The sequence below is a fragment of the Salmo salar genome, chromosome 18 (genome assembly GCF_965601325.2).
Source record: "Salmo salar chromosome 18, fSalSal1, whole genome shotgun sequence".
Lineage (NCBI taxonomy): Eukaryota > Metazoa > Chordata > Actinopteri > Salmoniformes > Salmonidae > Salmo > Salmo salar.
In genome coordinates, this window is record NC_138308.1 from 20,132,303 (window position 1) to 20,149,862 (window position 17,560).

At 42.4% G+C, this 17,560-nt stretch overlaps 1 protein-coding gene across 1 annotated transcript in view; it reads left to right on the top strand.

The window, feature by feature from the left end:
• The window catches only part of LOC106577001 (protocadherin-15), a 263,912-nt gene that overhangs the window by 135,888 nt on the left and 110,464 nt on the right, over window positions 1-17,560 (top strand). The window lies entirely within an intron of this gene.

Here is a 17,560-nt window from a genome sequence, read left to right on the forward strand (position 1 = left end):
CCAATAAAAAGGCAGAGAGAGAGGGGTGCCCTGACCTCAGAATGAGGTGACCAGTTCTGGCCCTCTGTGTACTAATGTTGATTAAAGGATTGTAAGCAATGTTCCGTATAAGCTGCGTGCATGTGTGGGCGCAGCTCCCCTGGGACTGCCACGCCGAATAAATATTATTGAACTTCACTCAACTTTCTAGAGCAGTGGTCACCAACCGGACGATCGCGATGGACTGGTCGATCTCCAAGGCATTCCTAGTCGATCGCCAAACATTTCTGTAAAAAACCCAACTATAAAGCTGTGTGTTCCTATTTTTTTATTAGTCTCGGGCTGTTGGCGGTAGGGGCACCCGATTCAGCTGCCCTGCGCACCGGATAGGCAACTGTTGAGATTTTTAACCATGTGTCTGAAGGTACAAACTCTGCCTTCCCTGCGGGCCCAGAGAGCAAATCAAGTGCACTATAGGCCTACCGCTGGCCAATCGGATGGCTCAGATTACCATTTCTGCAGGAACTAACGGGTATAAAAGAAAGCTACAGCAAAGTTGATCCTGGAAGATTTCAAAACTTTTAAAACCATGACTAGAGAGAGACTGTCAACGAATACACCAAAGAGCTGCTGTTTTTATGAGTGAGTTCATGTTTGTTCTTACTCACCACTGCCAACACTTTGTATTCAACACTTTTCTAAGTCATAAAATGCGCGTTCTTCCTATTTCCATTCAGCGCTACAACAAGCACTGCAGCAGTAATGAGTGAGTAGGAAAGTGTACTCAAATCAAATCAAAGTTTATTTGTCACGTGCGCCGAATACAACATGTGTAGACCTTACAGTGAAATGCTTACTTACAGGCTCTAACCTACTGTGCAATTTCAAAAAAATGATACTGTAACTATAGGCTTGCATTGTTGTTATTATTAGCGGCTTGGGTCTTTTTTTAATATCGCAGAATATTTCACTTTCGCTGTTCATAGGAGTAACAACATGAATGTGTGCATGAGGCAGGAATAATGCGGTGCGACTTGAGTTTTGCCATCAGCTGGAAGACGGTGTCCCTTTTTGGTCTGATGGTCAGTCGCATCAGACCATGCAGGCACCATCAACCCAGTAAAATAAAAATAACAAGCAAATTATTTAAATGTTCGTTAAACTCAGCTGTGCCTGACAAGTAATACAAAAAGGGATCTATTACCTTTGTGATCATATAGCCTACCTAAAATGTTGAAATATATACTGAACAAAAATATAAACACAACATGTAACAATTTCAACAATTTTACAGAGTTACAGTTCATGTAAGGAAATCAGTCAATTGAAATAAATTCATTGGGCCTTAATCTATGGATTCCATATGACTCGGCATGGGCACATCCATGGGTGGGCCTGGAAGGGCATGGGGCAACCCATTTGGGAGCCAGGCATACCCACTGGGGAGCCAGGCCCAGCCAATCAGAATGAGTTTATTACAGACAGAAATACACCTGAGTTTCATCAGCTGCCTGGGTGGCTGGTCTCAAACAATCCCGCAGGTGAAGAAGCCTGATGTGGAGGTCCTTGGCTGGCGTGGTTACACATGGTCTGCGGTTTTGAGGCCGGTTGTACGTACTGCCAAATTCTCTAAAAAGTTGTTGGAGGTGGCTTATGGTAGAGAAATTGACATAAAATGATCTGGCAACAACTCTGGTGGACATTCCTGCAGACAGCATGCCAATTGCACACTCCCTCAACCTGAGACATCTGTGGCATTCTGTTGTGTGACAAAACTGCATATTTTAGTGGCCTTTTATTGTCCCCAGCACAAGCTGCACCTGTGTAATGATCATGCTGTTTAATCAGCTTCTTGATATGCCACACCTGTCAGGTGGATGGATATCTTGTCAAAGGATAAATGCTCAATAACAGGGACGTAAACTAATTTGTGCACAACATTTGAGAGAAATAAGCTTTTTGTGCGTATGGAACATTTCTGGGATACTTTATTTCAGTTCATGAAACATGGGACCAACACTTTACATATGTTTATATTTTGGTCAGTATAATAAGTAAAATGGCCCGAACAACAATGCATTGGCAGGGCAATTCAAGCAAAGCCAATATGCGGTGATAATGTATTGGGCCTATAGCTTACTGCACAAACCTCATTGCTATAGTACTGTTTGTAATTGGTTAATGTCGCACATTCGTACGTTTTTTTTTTTAAAGTAATGTAAAAACAAAATGGAGGTAGATCTCGTCTTACATTTTCACTCAGTGATCTTGACTCAGATAAGGTTGGTAACCACTGTTTTCCCTTTTAACACTATCACGTGTCCCTTTACTGTGGAAATTGTGATCTAATCAATGCAATATTAGCTACTTTCAATGCAACACATACCGAAACAAAACAAACTAAGCAAGAAATGTTGTTATAGGCAAAACGCGTAGGATTTTAATGCACTGACATGCACGACCCAGCCCATACTCTACACAGACAAGCGCGGTATAACTAATCAGAGCTGCAGTAAACCTAAACTCAGAAAAAAAAGAAATGTCCCTTTTTCAGGACCCTGTCTTTCAAAGATAATTCGTAAAAATCCAAATAACTTCACAGATCTTCATTGTAAAGTGTTTAAACACTGTTTCCCATACACTAACAGCTTACAGACAGTAGGCAATTAAGGTCACAGTTATGACAACTTAGGACACTAAAGAGGCCTTTCTACTGACTCTGAAATACACCAAAAGAAAGATGCCCAGGGTCCCTGCTCATCTGTGTGAATGTGCCTTAGGCATGCTGCAAGGAGGCATGAGGACTGCAGATGTGGCCAGGGCAATAAATTGCAATGTCCGTACTGTGAGACGCCTAAGACAGCGCTACAGGGAGACAGGACGGACAGGTGATCGTCCTCGCAGTGGCAGACCACGTGTAACAACACCTGCACAGGATCGGTACATCTGAACATCACACCTGCGGGACAGTTACAGGATGGCAACAACAACTGCCCAAGTTACACCAGGAACGCACAATCCCTCCATCAGTGCTCAGACTGTTCGCAATAGGCTGAGAGAGGCTGGACTGAGGGCCTGTAGGGCTGTTGTAAGGCAGGTCCTCACCAGAAAGCACCGTTGCCTATGGGCACAAACCCACATCGCTGGACCAGACAGGACTGGCAAAAAGTGCTCTTCACTGAAGAGTCGCGGTTTTGTCTCACCAGGGGTGACGGTCGGATTCACGTTTATCGTCGAAGGAATGAGCGTTACACAGAGGCCTGTACTCTGGAGGGGGATCGATTTGGAGGAGGAGGGTCCGTCATGGTCTGGGGCGGTGTGTCACAGCATCATTGGACTGAGCGTGTTGTCATTGCCTGCACATCTCAACGCTGTGCGTTACAGGGACGACATCCTCCTCCCTCATGTGGTACCCTTCCTGCAGGCTCATCCTGACATGACCCTCCAGCATGACAATTCCACCAGCCATACTGCTCGCTCTGTGCGTGATTTCCTGCAAGACAGGAATGTCAGTGTTCTACCATGGCCTGCGAAGAGCCCGGATCTCAATCCCATTGAGCACGTCTGAGACCTGTTGGATCGGAGAGTGAGGGCTAGGGCCATTCCCCCCAGAAATGTCTGGGAACTTGCAGGTGCCTTGGTGGAAGAGTGGGGTAACATCTCACAGCAAGAACTGGCAAATCTGGTACAGTCCATGAGGAGGAGATGCACTGCAGTACTTAATGCAGCTGGTGGCCACACCAGACACTGGCTGTTACTTTTGATTTTGACCCCCCCCCCTTTGTTCAGGGACACATTATTCCATTTATGTTAGTCACATGTCTGTGGAACTTGTTCAGTTTATGTCTCAGTTGTTGAATCTTATGTTCATACAAATATTTACACATGTTAAGTTTGCTGAAAATAAACGCAGTTGACAGTGAGAGGACGTTTCTTTTTTTGCTGAGTTTATATGCAAATTTCATGGAATGTAGGCCTACATTGAACAGCTATTTCCATGTTAAAATGTTATAGGATGCATTTTCTCCATTGTTTTTGATGGTATGCCACTCTGGCAGGTCTACAGTAGGACAAGATAGCCACAGTAGCCGACTTGGCCACTGTTAAAACTATAACTTAATGCCGATACAGCCTCAGTGTTCACAGTAAATGTATGCTGGAATTTTCACAACATTCAAGTATTCACTCAGCAGACCTGAAATTTGCTCAGTGCCTGAATTTTTTTTTTTTGAGGGAACTTTGATTGCAAGGACCCTGAACTAAAATCAGTTGCAGACGTGTGTGTGTGTGTGTGTGTGTGTGTGTGTGTGTGTGTGTGTGTGTGTGTGTGTGTGTGTGTGTGTGTGTGTGTGTGTGTGTGTGTGTGTGTGTGTGTGTGTGTGTGTGTGTGTGTGTGTGTGTGTGTGTGTGTGTTCTTGCATGTGTCTGTTATGATGGAGTCCCTATGTGAACAGGAAAATTACTGTCTGACCCTGCAGCCCGTCAGGAGGTGCAGTCACAAAGGAAAGAGAGGGGTGGACAGGCTGAGAGAAATACAAAAAGATGTCTAATACACTGAGAAACAGTTGAATAGGAGATACAGCCTGACAGGATGCTCTCGATTGTGCATCTGTAAAAGTTTGTCAGGGTTTTGGGTGACAAGCCAAATTTCTTCAGCCTCCTGAGGTTGAAGAGGCGCTGTTGCGCCTTCTTCACCACACTGTCTGTGTGAGTGGACCATTTCAGTTTGTCTGTGATGTGTACGCCGAGGTACATAAAAAAACGTTCCACCTTCTCCACTGCTGTCCCTTCATTGTGGATAGGGGGTGCTCCCTCTGCTGTTTCCTGCATTTGACTCCATCAATTAATGGAAATTGAATTCATAAATTGAAAAGAATGTTTAGTATACAATTAATGATCAGCTTTTCATTCGTTTTCAGAAATCAAATAACCCCAAATGAATAGCCTGCAGGCTAGTATAATATTATGTTGCCAAGTTGACTAAAGAACTAACCCATCATCCACAGAGACTAAGTACTGTTGGTAGATAACCCACTGTACTTAACACTCAAAAGGCTACTCTCCTCTATGTTATCCTCACAAATAATCCTGATAGGTATCAGTCTGGTGTTTTCTGTAATGCCCTTAGTGATCGTGTTCGTAATGGCTGCTCAGTGAAATGACCTGTCCAGATTTGTCATAGACGCGTACTAAAAACCTTTAATGAGCAAGTCTTCCTTCATGAATTGGCCTCTGTAAAATGGTATAGAATCAGCTTGATCCCCTCTGTCAAATACCTTATTTTTTGATATTTTCAGTGGTATTGTTAACGAACACGCCCCCATAAAGACAATGTGAATAAAAAACAGGTTCAGCCCCTGGTTCGACTGTGATCTTGCAGAGTTATTCCAGCTCAAGAATTGCATTTTGTGAAAGGCTCGGCACGTGCATAGTCAGGCTGACTGGCTCTCGTTCAGGCAAATGAGAAATAACTGCCCTCAGGCTATCCGGAAGGCCAAAGTTAGTTACTTTAAGGAGCAGTTCTCTCTCTGTGGGTCTAACCCCAAGACATTCTGGAAAACAGTTAAAGACCTGGAGAATAAACCCTCCTCTTCACAGCTGCCCATGTCCCTTAATGTTGATGATGTGGTTGTTACTGACAAGGAGCACATGGCTGAGCTCTTTAATCACCACTTCATTAAGTCAGGATTCCTATTTGACTCAGCCATGCCTCCTTGCCCGTCCAACATTTCCTCATCTCCCACCCCTTCTAATGCAACTACCCCGATGCTCCTCCATCTTTTCCCCTGCTCTGCTACAAAGTTTCTCCCTGCAGGCAGTCACTGAGTCAGAGGTACTAAAGGAGCTCCTGAAACTTGACCCCAAAAAAGCATCTGAGTCAGATGGTTTAGACCCTTTCTTCTTTAAGGTTGCTGCCCCTATCATCGCCAAGCCTATCTCGAACCGTTTTAACTTGTCTCTCCTTACTGGGGAGGTTCCCATTGCTTGGAAGGCAGCCACGGTTTGTCCTTTATTTAAAGGGGGAGATCAAGCTGATCCTAACTGTTATAGGTTGGGTTGCACATTTTGGGGAATATTCAGAGGTGGAAACTTTCCATGGGAATATATGGGAATTAACGGGAATTTATGGGAATTAACGGAAATATATGCAAGTTAATATTAATACAATTTAAATGTAGATGTTTTTTGCCTTGGATATATTTACCATATCATATGGAGACAGAAACATAAACCTTTTACCATATCACAAGTAGACATAATTGCAAATTATTAAATCCTTCCAATAGAAATGAAAAACCTATTTAGTTATGAATTGAACTTTAATTAAATGAGTTGACTCTTCACATGGGATGATTTCACTGAACAACAAAAGAAAGGGAATATTGAATGACCCCAATGATCCATTGCATCTCCCAAAAACGTTTTCAACATACATCTGTAAAATTATAGTCTAAAAACTAAAGCTTTGGTTGTCTTCCTCTCAGGCTTCCATGTCTTCTCCCTGGACCTCCTCAATGTCCCTCTCTTGAACATCAGACTCTGAGTCCTCATCTTCACTGTCACTTTCCAACCTTGTTGAGGATGGCTCATAGTCAGGCTCAAAAAGCCTAAAATGTGCCCAGATGTCCACCAATTTTTCAACCCTTGTATAGGTCAGCCTGTTACGTGCTTTGGTGTGTGTGTTACCAAACAAGGACCAGTTGCGATCTGAGGCGGCTGATGTTGGTGGGATTTGGAGGATGATGGAGGCAACAGGGTAAAGAGCCTCAGATCCACAAAGTCCCTTCCACCAGGTGGCTGATGAGATATGTTGGCACGACTGCCATATTGCATCTCCATCCCAAAGCTCTTGCTTGGAAGTGGACTTCGCCAGACTACCAAGAACCTTGCCCTCATCCAGTCCAAGATGGCGAGACACGGTAGTAGGCCTTGTTGATCTCTGCACCAGATAGGAGGCTCTTGCCAGCATACTTGGGGTCCAATGTGTACGCTGCGGCGTGTATGGGCTTCAGGCAGAAGTCTTCACGCTTTTTGATGTATTTCAGAACTGCAGATTCCTCTGCTTGGAGCAACAGTGAAGTGGGCAGGGCAGTACAGATTTCTTCTCTTACATCTGCAAGCAGAGTCTGAACATCAGACAGGATGGCATTGTCTCCCTCAATCCATGCAATGGCTACTGCTATAGGTTTCAGGAGTTTCAAGCTGCTTACCACTCTCTCCCAAAATACATCATCCAGGAGGATCCTCTTGATGGGGTTATCCATATCAGCAGACTGTGATATGGCCATTTCTTGGAGAGACTCCTTCCCCTCCAGGAGACTGTCAAACATGATGACAACACCACCCTAACGGGTGTTGCTGGGTAGCTTCAATGTGGTGCTCTTATTCTTCTCACTTTGCTTGGTGAGGTAGATTCCTGCTATAACTTGATGACCCTTCACATACCTAACCATTTCCTTGCCTTCAGCTCATCTGCAACGTAGAGACCGGTGTGTCTGTTGTCCCTTGTGTCTGTGCTCTTGTAGAATACTGGTTGAGGGGTGGAGATTTTGCAGTTAATTATTCCTTGCCCACGAACATTCGACCACCCATCAGAGGTGATTGCAATACAGTCTGATTTCTCTATGATTTGCTTGACCTTCACTTGAACTCTACATCCAGCAAATTAGTTGATAAAGCATGTCTGGTTGGAGGGGTGTATGCTGGGCGAAGAACATTCAGAAATCTCTTCCAATACACATTGCGTGAGCATCAGAGGTGAACCAGTTGCATGCACAGCTCGAGCAAGTCATTCATCAGCATTTCTCTATGTTCCTCCATTGAGTCAAAAAACTGTTGCTATCGATACGGTGTCTGATTCATAACTTTCACCTCAAATAGAAGTAGAGGGACTTTTGTCAGAGGTTGCTTGTTGTGAGCGCTGAGGAAACGTTATGCACTTGACCAGATGATTCTGCATCTTTGTTGCATTCTTCACATATGATTTGGCACAGTATTTGCACATGTACACAGCTTTTCTTTCTACATTGGCAGCAGTGAAATGTCTCCACACATCAGATAGTGCCCGTGGCATTTTCCTGTAAAGATAGGGGAGAAAAAAACAAATACAATTCCATGTAAAGATAAATAGTTAAGCAGTTAGATTAAACAACTCCTAAGATAAATGTTTTAAAATGAAACATGTATGGAAACAGGTGAATTAACACTTAAGCAAGTTAAAACCCACATGGTAGCAAAAACTAACTAGCAGAAATTGTTAACAAGTTAGAAATGTTTTAAAAACACTTTGCTGTAGGCTACTATTTACTAGTTAATAAAATATCATGTATGTCATATAAAATATATTCATCCCACCCAGTATTGTAATCAAAACTTACCAGAAAGCATGTAGTCCTTGGCTCAAACAGTGTAGTAGTGTGTGCTCAATAGCATCTCATTAGTGTGCAAGATCTTGAGAATCAGCTGTACATGTGATGGAAGAGTGCACTGTACATGTGATGGAAGAATGCACTGTGCATACAGAGGGTTGCAATTCCATTGAATTGGGGATAGTTTAACCAAAATATGCCACAAGACCTATAATTGCCTTACAGTATCTGTATCCCACAAAAAAAGTTTCACTGTTATTAGCTAACTTTTTTTGATGAATTTAAGCAAAATTCCACAAATTCCAGGGCTTAACTTTCCATGGAAAAATTCTGAAGAAATTCTGGAAATGTACTAGAACGTTTCCAACCCTTTGCAACCCTACTTATAGGCCTATTTCTATTTTGCCCTGTTTATCAAAAGTGTTGGAAAAACTTGTCAATAATCAACTGACTGGCTTTCCTGATGTCTATAGTATTCTCTCTGGTATGCAATCTGGTTTCCGCTCAGGTTATGGATTTGTCACTACAACCTTAAAGGTCCTCAATGATGTCACCATTGCCCTTGATTCTAAGCAATGTTGTGCTGCTATTTTTATTGACTTGGCCAAGGCTTTTGACACAGTAGACCATTCCATTCTTGTGGGCTGGCTAAGGATTATTGGTGTCTCTGAGGGGTCTTTGGCACTCAAAGAGTGCAGTATATAAAGTCAGAACATCTGCTGTCTTAGCCACAGCCTATCACCAAGGGTGTACCCCAAGGCACGATCCTAGGCCCCACGCTTTTCTCAATTTACAACAACATAGCTCAGGCAGTAGGACGCTCTCTTATCCATTTATATACAGATGATTCAGTCTTATGGCCCCTCCCCGGATTTTGTGTTAAACGCTCTACAACAAAGCTTTCTTAATGTCCAACAAGCTTTCTCTACCCTTAACCTTGTTCTGAACACCTCCAAAACAAAGGTCATGTGGTTTGGTAAGAAGAATGCCCACAGGTGTGATTACTACCTCTGAGGGTTCAGCGCTTGAGGTAGTCACCTCATACAAGCACTTGGGAGTATGGCTAGATGGTACACTGTCCTTCTCTCAGCACATATCAAAGCTGCAGACTAAAGTTACATCTAGACTTGGTTTCCTCTATTGTAATCGCTCCTCTTTCACCCCAGCTGCCAAACTATCCCTGATTCAGATGACCATCTTACCAATGCTAGATTATGGAGACATAATTTATAGATTGGCAGGTAAGAGTGCTCTCGAGCGGCTAAATGTTCTTTACCATTCGGCCATCAGATTTTCCACCAATGCTCCTTATAGGACACATCACTGCACTCAATGCTCCTCTGTAAACTGGTCATCTCTGTATACCCGTCTCGACCCACTGGTTGATGCTTATTTATAAACCCTGTTAGGCCTCACTCCCCCCTATTTGAGATATCTACTGCAGCCCTCATCCTCCACATACCACACCCGTTCTGCCAGTGACATTCTGTTAAAAGTCCCCAAAGCACACACATCCCTGATTCGCTCGTCTTTTCAGTTCACTGCAGCGAGCGACTGGAATGAGCTGCAACAAACACTCATACTGGACAGTTTTACCTCAATCGCTTCATTCTAAGACTCAATCAAGGACACTCTTACTGGCAGTTGTGGCTGCTTTGTGTGATGTATTGTTGTCTCCACCTTCTTGCCCTTTGTGCTGCTGTCTGTGCCCAATAATGTTTTCCATGTTTTGTGCTGCTACTATATTGTGTTGCTACCATGTTGTTGTCATGTTGTGTTGCTACCATGCTGTGTTGTTATGTGTTGCTGCCTTGCTATATATATATATATATATATATATATAATCCCAGCCGCTGTCCTTTTGAAAAGGCCTTTTGCCTTTTGGTAGGCCGACATTGTAAATAAGAATTTGTTCTTACAGTGGGGGGAAAATGTATTTGATCCCCTGCTGATTTTGTATGTTTGCCCACTGACAAAGAAAGGATCAGTCTATAATTTTAATGGTAGGTTTATTTGAACAGTGAGAGACAGAATAACAACAAAAGAATCCAGAAAAATGCATGCCAGAAATGTTATAAATTGATTTGCATTTTAATGAGGGAAATAAGTATTTGACCCCCTCTCAATCAGAAAGATTTCTGGCTCCCAGGTGTATTTTATACAGGTAACGAGCTGAGATTAGGAGCACACTCTTAAAGGCAGTGCTCCTAACCGCAGCTTGTTACCTGTAAAAAAGACACCTGTCCACAGAAGCAATCAATGAATCAGATTCCAAACTCTCCACCATGGCCAAGACCAAAGAGCTCTCCAAGGATGTCAGGGACAAGATTGTAGACCTACACAAGGCTGGAATGGGCTACAAGACCATCGCCAAGCAGCTTGGTGAGAAGGTGACAACATTTGATGTGATTATTCGCAAATGGAGGAAACACACAAGAACTATCAATATCCCTCGGCCTGGGGCTCCATGCAAGATCTCACCGCGTGGAGTTGCAATGATCATGAGAATGGTGAGGAATCAGCCCAGAACTACACGGGAGGATCTTGTCAATGATCTCAAGGCAGCTGGGACCATAGTCACCAAGAAAACAATTGGTAACACACTACGCCGTGAAGGACTGAAATCCTGCAGCGCCCGCAAGGTCCCCCTGCTCAAGAATACATATACATGCCCGTCTGAAGTTTGCCAATGAACATCTGAATGACTCAGAGGACAACTGGTGAAAATGTTGTGGTCAGATGAGACCAAAATGGAGCTCTTTGACATCAACTCAACTCGCCGTGTTTGGAGGAGGAGGAATGCTGCCTATGACTCCAAGAACACCATCTCTACCGTCAAACATGGAGGTGGAAACATTATGCTTTGGGGGTGTTTTTCTGCTAAGGGGACAGGACAACTTCACCGCATCAAAGGGACGATGGACGGGGCCATGTACCGTCAAATCTTGGGTGAGAACCTCCTTCCCTCAGCCAGGGCATTGAAAATGGGTCGTGGATGGGTATTCCAGCATGACAATGACCCAAAACACACGGCCAAGGCAACAAAGGAGTGTCTCAAGAAGAAGCACATTAACCTCTATGGGCAAGGCGGGACGAATTCGTCCCACCTACGTAACAGCCACCTGAATTCAGTGGCGCGATTTTTTAATAGTTTGAAATACTATTACTTCAATTTCTCAAACATATGACTATTTTACAGCTATTTAAAGACAAGACTCTCCTTAATCTAACCACACTGTCCGATTTCAAAAAGGCTTTACAACGCAAGCAAAACATTTGATTATGTCAGGAGAGTGCCCAGCCAGAAATAATCAGACACCCATTTTTCAAGCTAGCATATAATGTCACAAAAACCCAAACCACAGCTAAATGCAGCACTAACCTTTTATGATCTTCATCAGATGACACACCTAGGACATTATGTTATACAATACATGCATGTCTGTTCAATCAAGTTCATATTTATATCAAAAAACAGCTTTTTACATTAGCATGTGACGTTCAGAAAAAGCATACCCCCCGCAAACTTCCGGGGAATTTATTAACAGTTTGCTAAATTACTCACGATAAACGTTCACAAAAAGCATAACAATTATTTTAAGAATTATAGATACATTACTCCTCTATGCACTCGATATGTCCGATTTTAAAATAGCTTTTCTGATGAAGCACATTTTGCAATATTCTAAGTACATAGCCCAGCCATCACGGCTAGCTATTTAGACACCCGGCATGATTAGCCTTCACCAAAATCCTATTTCCTATAAGAAAAATGTTCTTACCTTTCCTGTTCTTCATCAGAATGCACTCCCAGGACTTCTACTTCAATAACAAATGTAGGTTTGGTCCCAAATAATCCATCGTTATATCCAAATATCCTCTGTTTTGTTCGTGCGTTCTAGACACTATACGAATGGTAAATAACGGTCGTGCGCATGGCGCATGGCGTGACAAAAAAATTCTAAATATTCCATTACCGTACTTCGAAGCATGTCAACCGCTGTTTAAAACCAATTTTTATGCCATTTATCTCGTAGAAAAGCGATAATATTCCGACCAGGAATCTGCAATAAGCTAAACAGCCGAATGAAATTTCTCCACGGGGGCGAATCGTGCACGCGCCTCATTCAATGGTCCTCTGATCGGCCACTTGGATAAGGCGATAATCTGTTTCAGCCAGAGGCTGCCTCGTCATCGTTCAGGTTTTTCCCGGGTTCTGAGAGCCTATTGGAGCCCTGGGAATTGTCACGTTACAGCTAAGATCCTTACTCTTCAATAAACAGATGCAAGACGCACGACTCCTTGTCAGACAGGCCACTTCCTGCATGAAACCTTGTCAGGTTTTTGCCTGCCATAGGAGTTCTGTTATACTCACAGACACCATTCAAACAGTTTTAGAAACTTTAGGGTGGTTTCTATCCAAACCTGAACAATAATATGCATATTCTAGCTTCTGAGTTGGTGTAGGAGGCAGTTAAAAATGGGCAGATATTTTTTCCAAAATTCTCAATACTGCCCCCTAGCCCAAACAGGTTAACGTCCTGGAGTGGCCTAGCCAGTCTCCAGACCTTAATCCCATAGAAAATCTGTGGAGTGAGCTGAAGGTTCGAGTTGCCAAACGTCAGCCTTGAAACCTTAATGACTTGGAGAAGATCTGCAAAAAGGAGTGGGACAAAATCCCTCCTGAGATGTGTGCCAACCTGGTGGCCAACTACAAGAAACGTCTGACCTCTGTGATTGCCAACAAGGGTTTTGCCACCAAGTACTAAGTCATGTTTTGCAGAGGGCTCAAATACTTATTTCCCTCATTAAAATGCAAATCATTTTATAACATTTTTGACATGCGTTTTTCTGGATTTTTTTGTTGTTATTCTGTCTCTCACTGTTCAAATAAACCTACTATTAAAATTATAGACTGATCATTTCTTTGTAAGTGGGCAAACGTACAAAATCAGCAGGGGATCAAATACTTTTTTCCCCCACTGTAACTGACTTGCCTAGTTAAATAAAGGTTAAATAAAATAATAATAATTTAAAAAAAAAACTCTGTGGCAGCCTACACAGCTCATCAAACTTCACCACATCCACACACACACAAGCTCCAACCGTGTTGACACTTTAAAGGCTGTACCGTTGGCACCCTCGCCATGTCTTAGGGACTGTGGTGACAGAGAGAGGGAGATCACAGACATGTATTTCTTCTAATAAATAAATTAAAGGAGCTCATTAATCAGCATACGACTGATGGCCACATCCAGCCATAAAGAACTGGAGCAAGGAGATGCTGGGCTTTCATAACTCCTGCCCACACAAGACCCACGCCTAATTAGCCTTCAGGAGCTGGGAGATGTGAGGTCCATCATAGAACAGTTAGTGTCTTGAGTTATCATGAAATGTGAAGGAAGAGAGGGGGGCCTATATTGGATGTACAGTGGCAAGAAAAAGTATGTGAACCCTTTGGAAATACCTGGATTTCTGCATAAATTAATCATAAAATTTGATCTGATCTTCATCTAGGTCACAACAATAGACAAACAACGTCTGCTTAAACTAATAACACACACAATTATACATTTGGATGTCTTTATTGAACACACCGTGTAAACATTCACAGTGCAGGGTGGGAAAAGTATATGAACCCTTGGATTTATTAACTTGTTGACCCTCCTTTGGCAGCAATAACCTCAACCAAACCTTTTCTGTAGTTGCGGATCAGAGCTACAGAACGGTCAGGAGGAATTTTGGACCATTCCTCTTTTCAAAACTGTTTCAGTTCAGCAATATTCTTGGGATGTCTGGTTTGAACTGCTCTCCTGAGGTCATGCCACAGCATCTCAATCGGGTTGAGGTCAGGATTCTGACTGGGCCCCTCCAGAAGGCGTATTTTGTTGTTGATTTACTTTTGTGTTTTGGGTCGTTGTCCTGCTGCATCACCCAACTTCTGTTGAGCTACAATTGGTGATCAGATAGCCTGACATTCTCCTGCAAAATGTCTTGATAATCTTGGGAATTAATTTTTCCGTCGATGATAGCAAGCTGTCCAGGCCCTAAGGCAGCAAAGCAACCCCAAACCATGATGATCCCTCCACCATACTTTACAATTGGGATGAGGTTTTGATGTTGGTGTGCTGTGCCTTTTTTTCTCCACACATAGTGTTGTGTGCTCCTTCCAAACAACTCAACTGTAGTTTCATCTGTCCACAGAATATTTTGCTAGTAGTGCTGTGGAATATCCAGGTGCACTTTTGCAAACTTCAGACGTGCAGCAATATTTTGGGGGGGACAGCAGTGGCTTCTTCTGTAGTGTCCTCCCATGAACACCATTCTTGTTTAGTGTTTTACGTATCGTAGACTCGTCAACAGCGATGTTAGCATGTTCCAGAGATTTCTGTAAGTCTTTAGCTGACACTTTAAGATTCTTCTTAACCTCATTGAGCATTCTGTGCTGTGATCTTGCAGTCATCTTTGCAGGACGGCCACTCATAGGGAGAGTAGCAACAGTGCTGAACTTTCTCCATTCATAGACAATTTGTCATACCATTGTTAGGTTCTTATTTTCAGAGTAAATAACTCACGGACACCAGAGAAGCTTAACCAAGTTTAATTCTTCCCAAAGGGTCGATACAGCTGTAATTCAGACATTTCACACAATCACTGATATTTAACCCTTTCTCCTAGGCTGAGTCTCCTCCTACCCATCTGTACAAACATCATTCTTTACTGCTAAGCAGGACACTAGTGATACAGGCCATAAACTTCTATTTCTCCCTTAAGTTAACCTGACCTCAATCCCCCTCCATCACTAATCCATGGCTCTCTCCCCTTATCAATGCCTGCCACATATAATCACTTCCCTGCACTCAACACATTTCAAGCTTAGTTGATCACACTATATACTTTCCTCCTATAACCCTTTATATTCTGCTGTAGACCCTCTAAACCTTAGCAGTCCTTCAGTGACATGAATAAGTATATTTTCATATCTCAGATCCTAACACCATGGACTGATGAACATCAAGGCTTTTAGAGATACTTTTGTAACCCTTTCCAGCTTTATTCTAAATCTTAGGTCTTCTGAGATCTCTTTTGATCGAGGCATGGTTCACATCAGGCAATGCTTCTTGTGAATAGCAAACTCTAATTTTGTGAGTGTTTTTTATAGGGCAAGGCAGCTCTAACCAACATCTCTAATCTCGTCTCATTGATTGGACTCCAGGTTAGCTGACTCCTGACTTCAATTTGCTTTTGGAGATGTCATTAGGCAGTTTAAATTATATATTCAATATAGACAAGAAAAATACAATAATTTGTATGTTATTAGTTTAAGCACACTATTGTTTGTCTATTGTTGTGACTTAGATGAAGATCAGATCAAATTTGATGACCAATTTATGCAGAAATCCAGGTAATTCCAAAGGGTTGACATACTTTTTCTTGCCACTGTAGCTATTATTTTCTTCTCTGTTCTCTTTTTTTCTCTCGAAATGCAACCTCTCTGAGAGAGATGACATGTATTGATGTTATAAAGCTTTGACCTCTGAGAGATGACATGTTATGTTGTAAAGCTTCGATCTCTCACAGAAAGATGACATGTTATGATGTTGTAAAGCTTCAACCTCTCACAGAGAGAGATGACACGTTATGATGTTGTAAAGCTTCGACCTCTCACAGAGAGATGACATGTTATGATGTTGTAAAGCTTCGACCTCTCACAGAGAGATGACATGTTATGATGTTGTAAAGCTTCGACCTCTCACAGAGAGATGACATTTTATGATGTTATAAAGCTGCGACCTCTCACAGAGATGACACGTTATGATATTGTAAAGCTTCGACCTCTCACAGAGAGATGACATGTTATGATGTTGTAAAGCTTTGACCTCTCACAGAGAGAGATGACATGTTATGATGTTGTAAAGCTTCGACCTCTCACAGAGAGATGACATGTTATGATGTTGTAAAGCTTCGACCTCTCACAGAGAGAAATGGGCTGGCATCTGATATTGTACAGGGGGGTGCTGTAGCTGTATTTGCCCAATCTTTGAGAAAAAAAGGTGATTATGGGTGTCAAAAGAAAAAGAGGAAACAATCTCAAAGATGTTCCCTGTACACTATGTAGAAATTAAGTTGACATTAACCAGGTCACTTCTCTCCTCCCCTATGCCTGAAATGCTTTATGAGGCGAGGAGGATGCCTACCTCCCGGGAATTATTTGTTTTACATTGTATCATTTCCTTTCCTCCCCAAGGAGGCCATTTTGCGCCATTGTGTAAGCACAGCATTGCCTCAATGCATGATGGGATTATAGATGTTGTGCATATTCAGCTATCTTTCCCAGTGATTTATACAAGGGTCTTGGAGGGTTGTATACTGGTGTCATTGTTTGAAGGTTAACTGCACTATATTGGTACACTGTGACTTCCCAAATCGTATATTATTACCAGCATTGGGATACAGAGGATCCTCCTCCTCTATTGAAGGGACTGCCATGTCCTACAGCAGGGTAGGACGTGGCACCCCCCCCCCACGGGTGCACGTTTTGGTTTTTACCCTAGCACTACACAGCTGTTTCAAATAATCAAAGCTTGATGATGAGTTGGTTATTTGAATCAGCTGTGTAGTGCTAGGGTTTGGGAAACCATGTCCTACAGTATCAGTCAAAAACTGATGATAGTCTTGGATGCTGGGTGCCTTTCAATCACAAAAGTTCACTTGGAGTGCCAATGATAAAGTCAAATAGAACTCTGTCCTCAAACAGTTAATATTATGTGATAATAATTGCACACTGTACAGTATATCCACAAAGATACAGCCTTTGTTGCATTCGTAATATTGTATTCTCTGCATTCTCCGTGAAGATGAAGTCTGTGTGAGTTAGTTTCAGTAACAATTTGACATAGTGTAGAGTATATTTGTGTTTGCCTAGTCATCACAGGTTCTGTTCTGTAAGTCTGCTTAAGATATATTAATTTCCCAATTTTTTTGAAAATATTTGATTCCCTGCTGCTTTGGCTTTTGTTTTGCAAATTGTCATTGAATTATTTACACTGTATCATCGTACAGAATGTCTTTGAATTTAGTTTTGATTTCTTTCAAAGCTTTCCAATCCACCGCAAATGCAGTGTGTCTGTCTGCTTGTGCGAGTACACAGACACATGCATGCAGGTGCGTGCGTGTATACACACACACGATCAACTTGTTTTTTTCTCTCT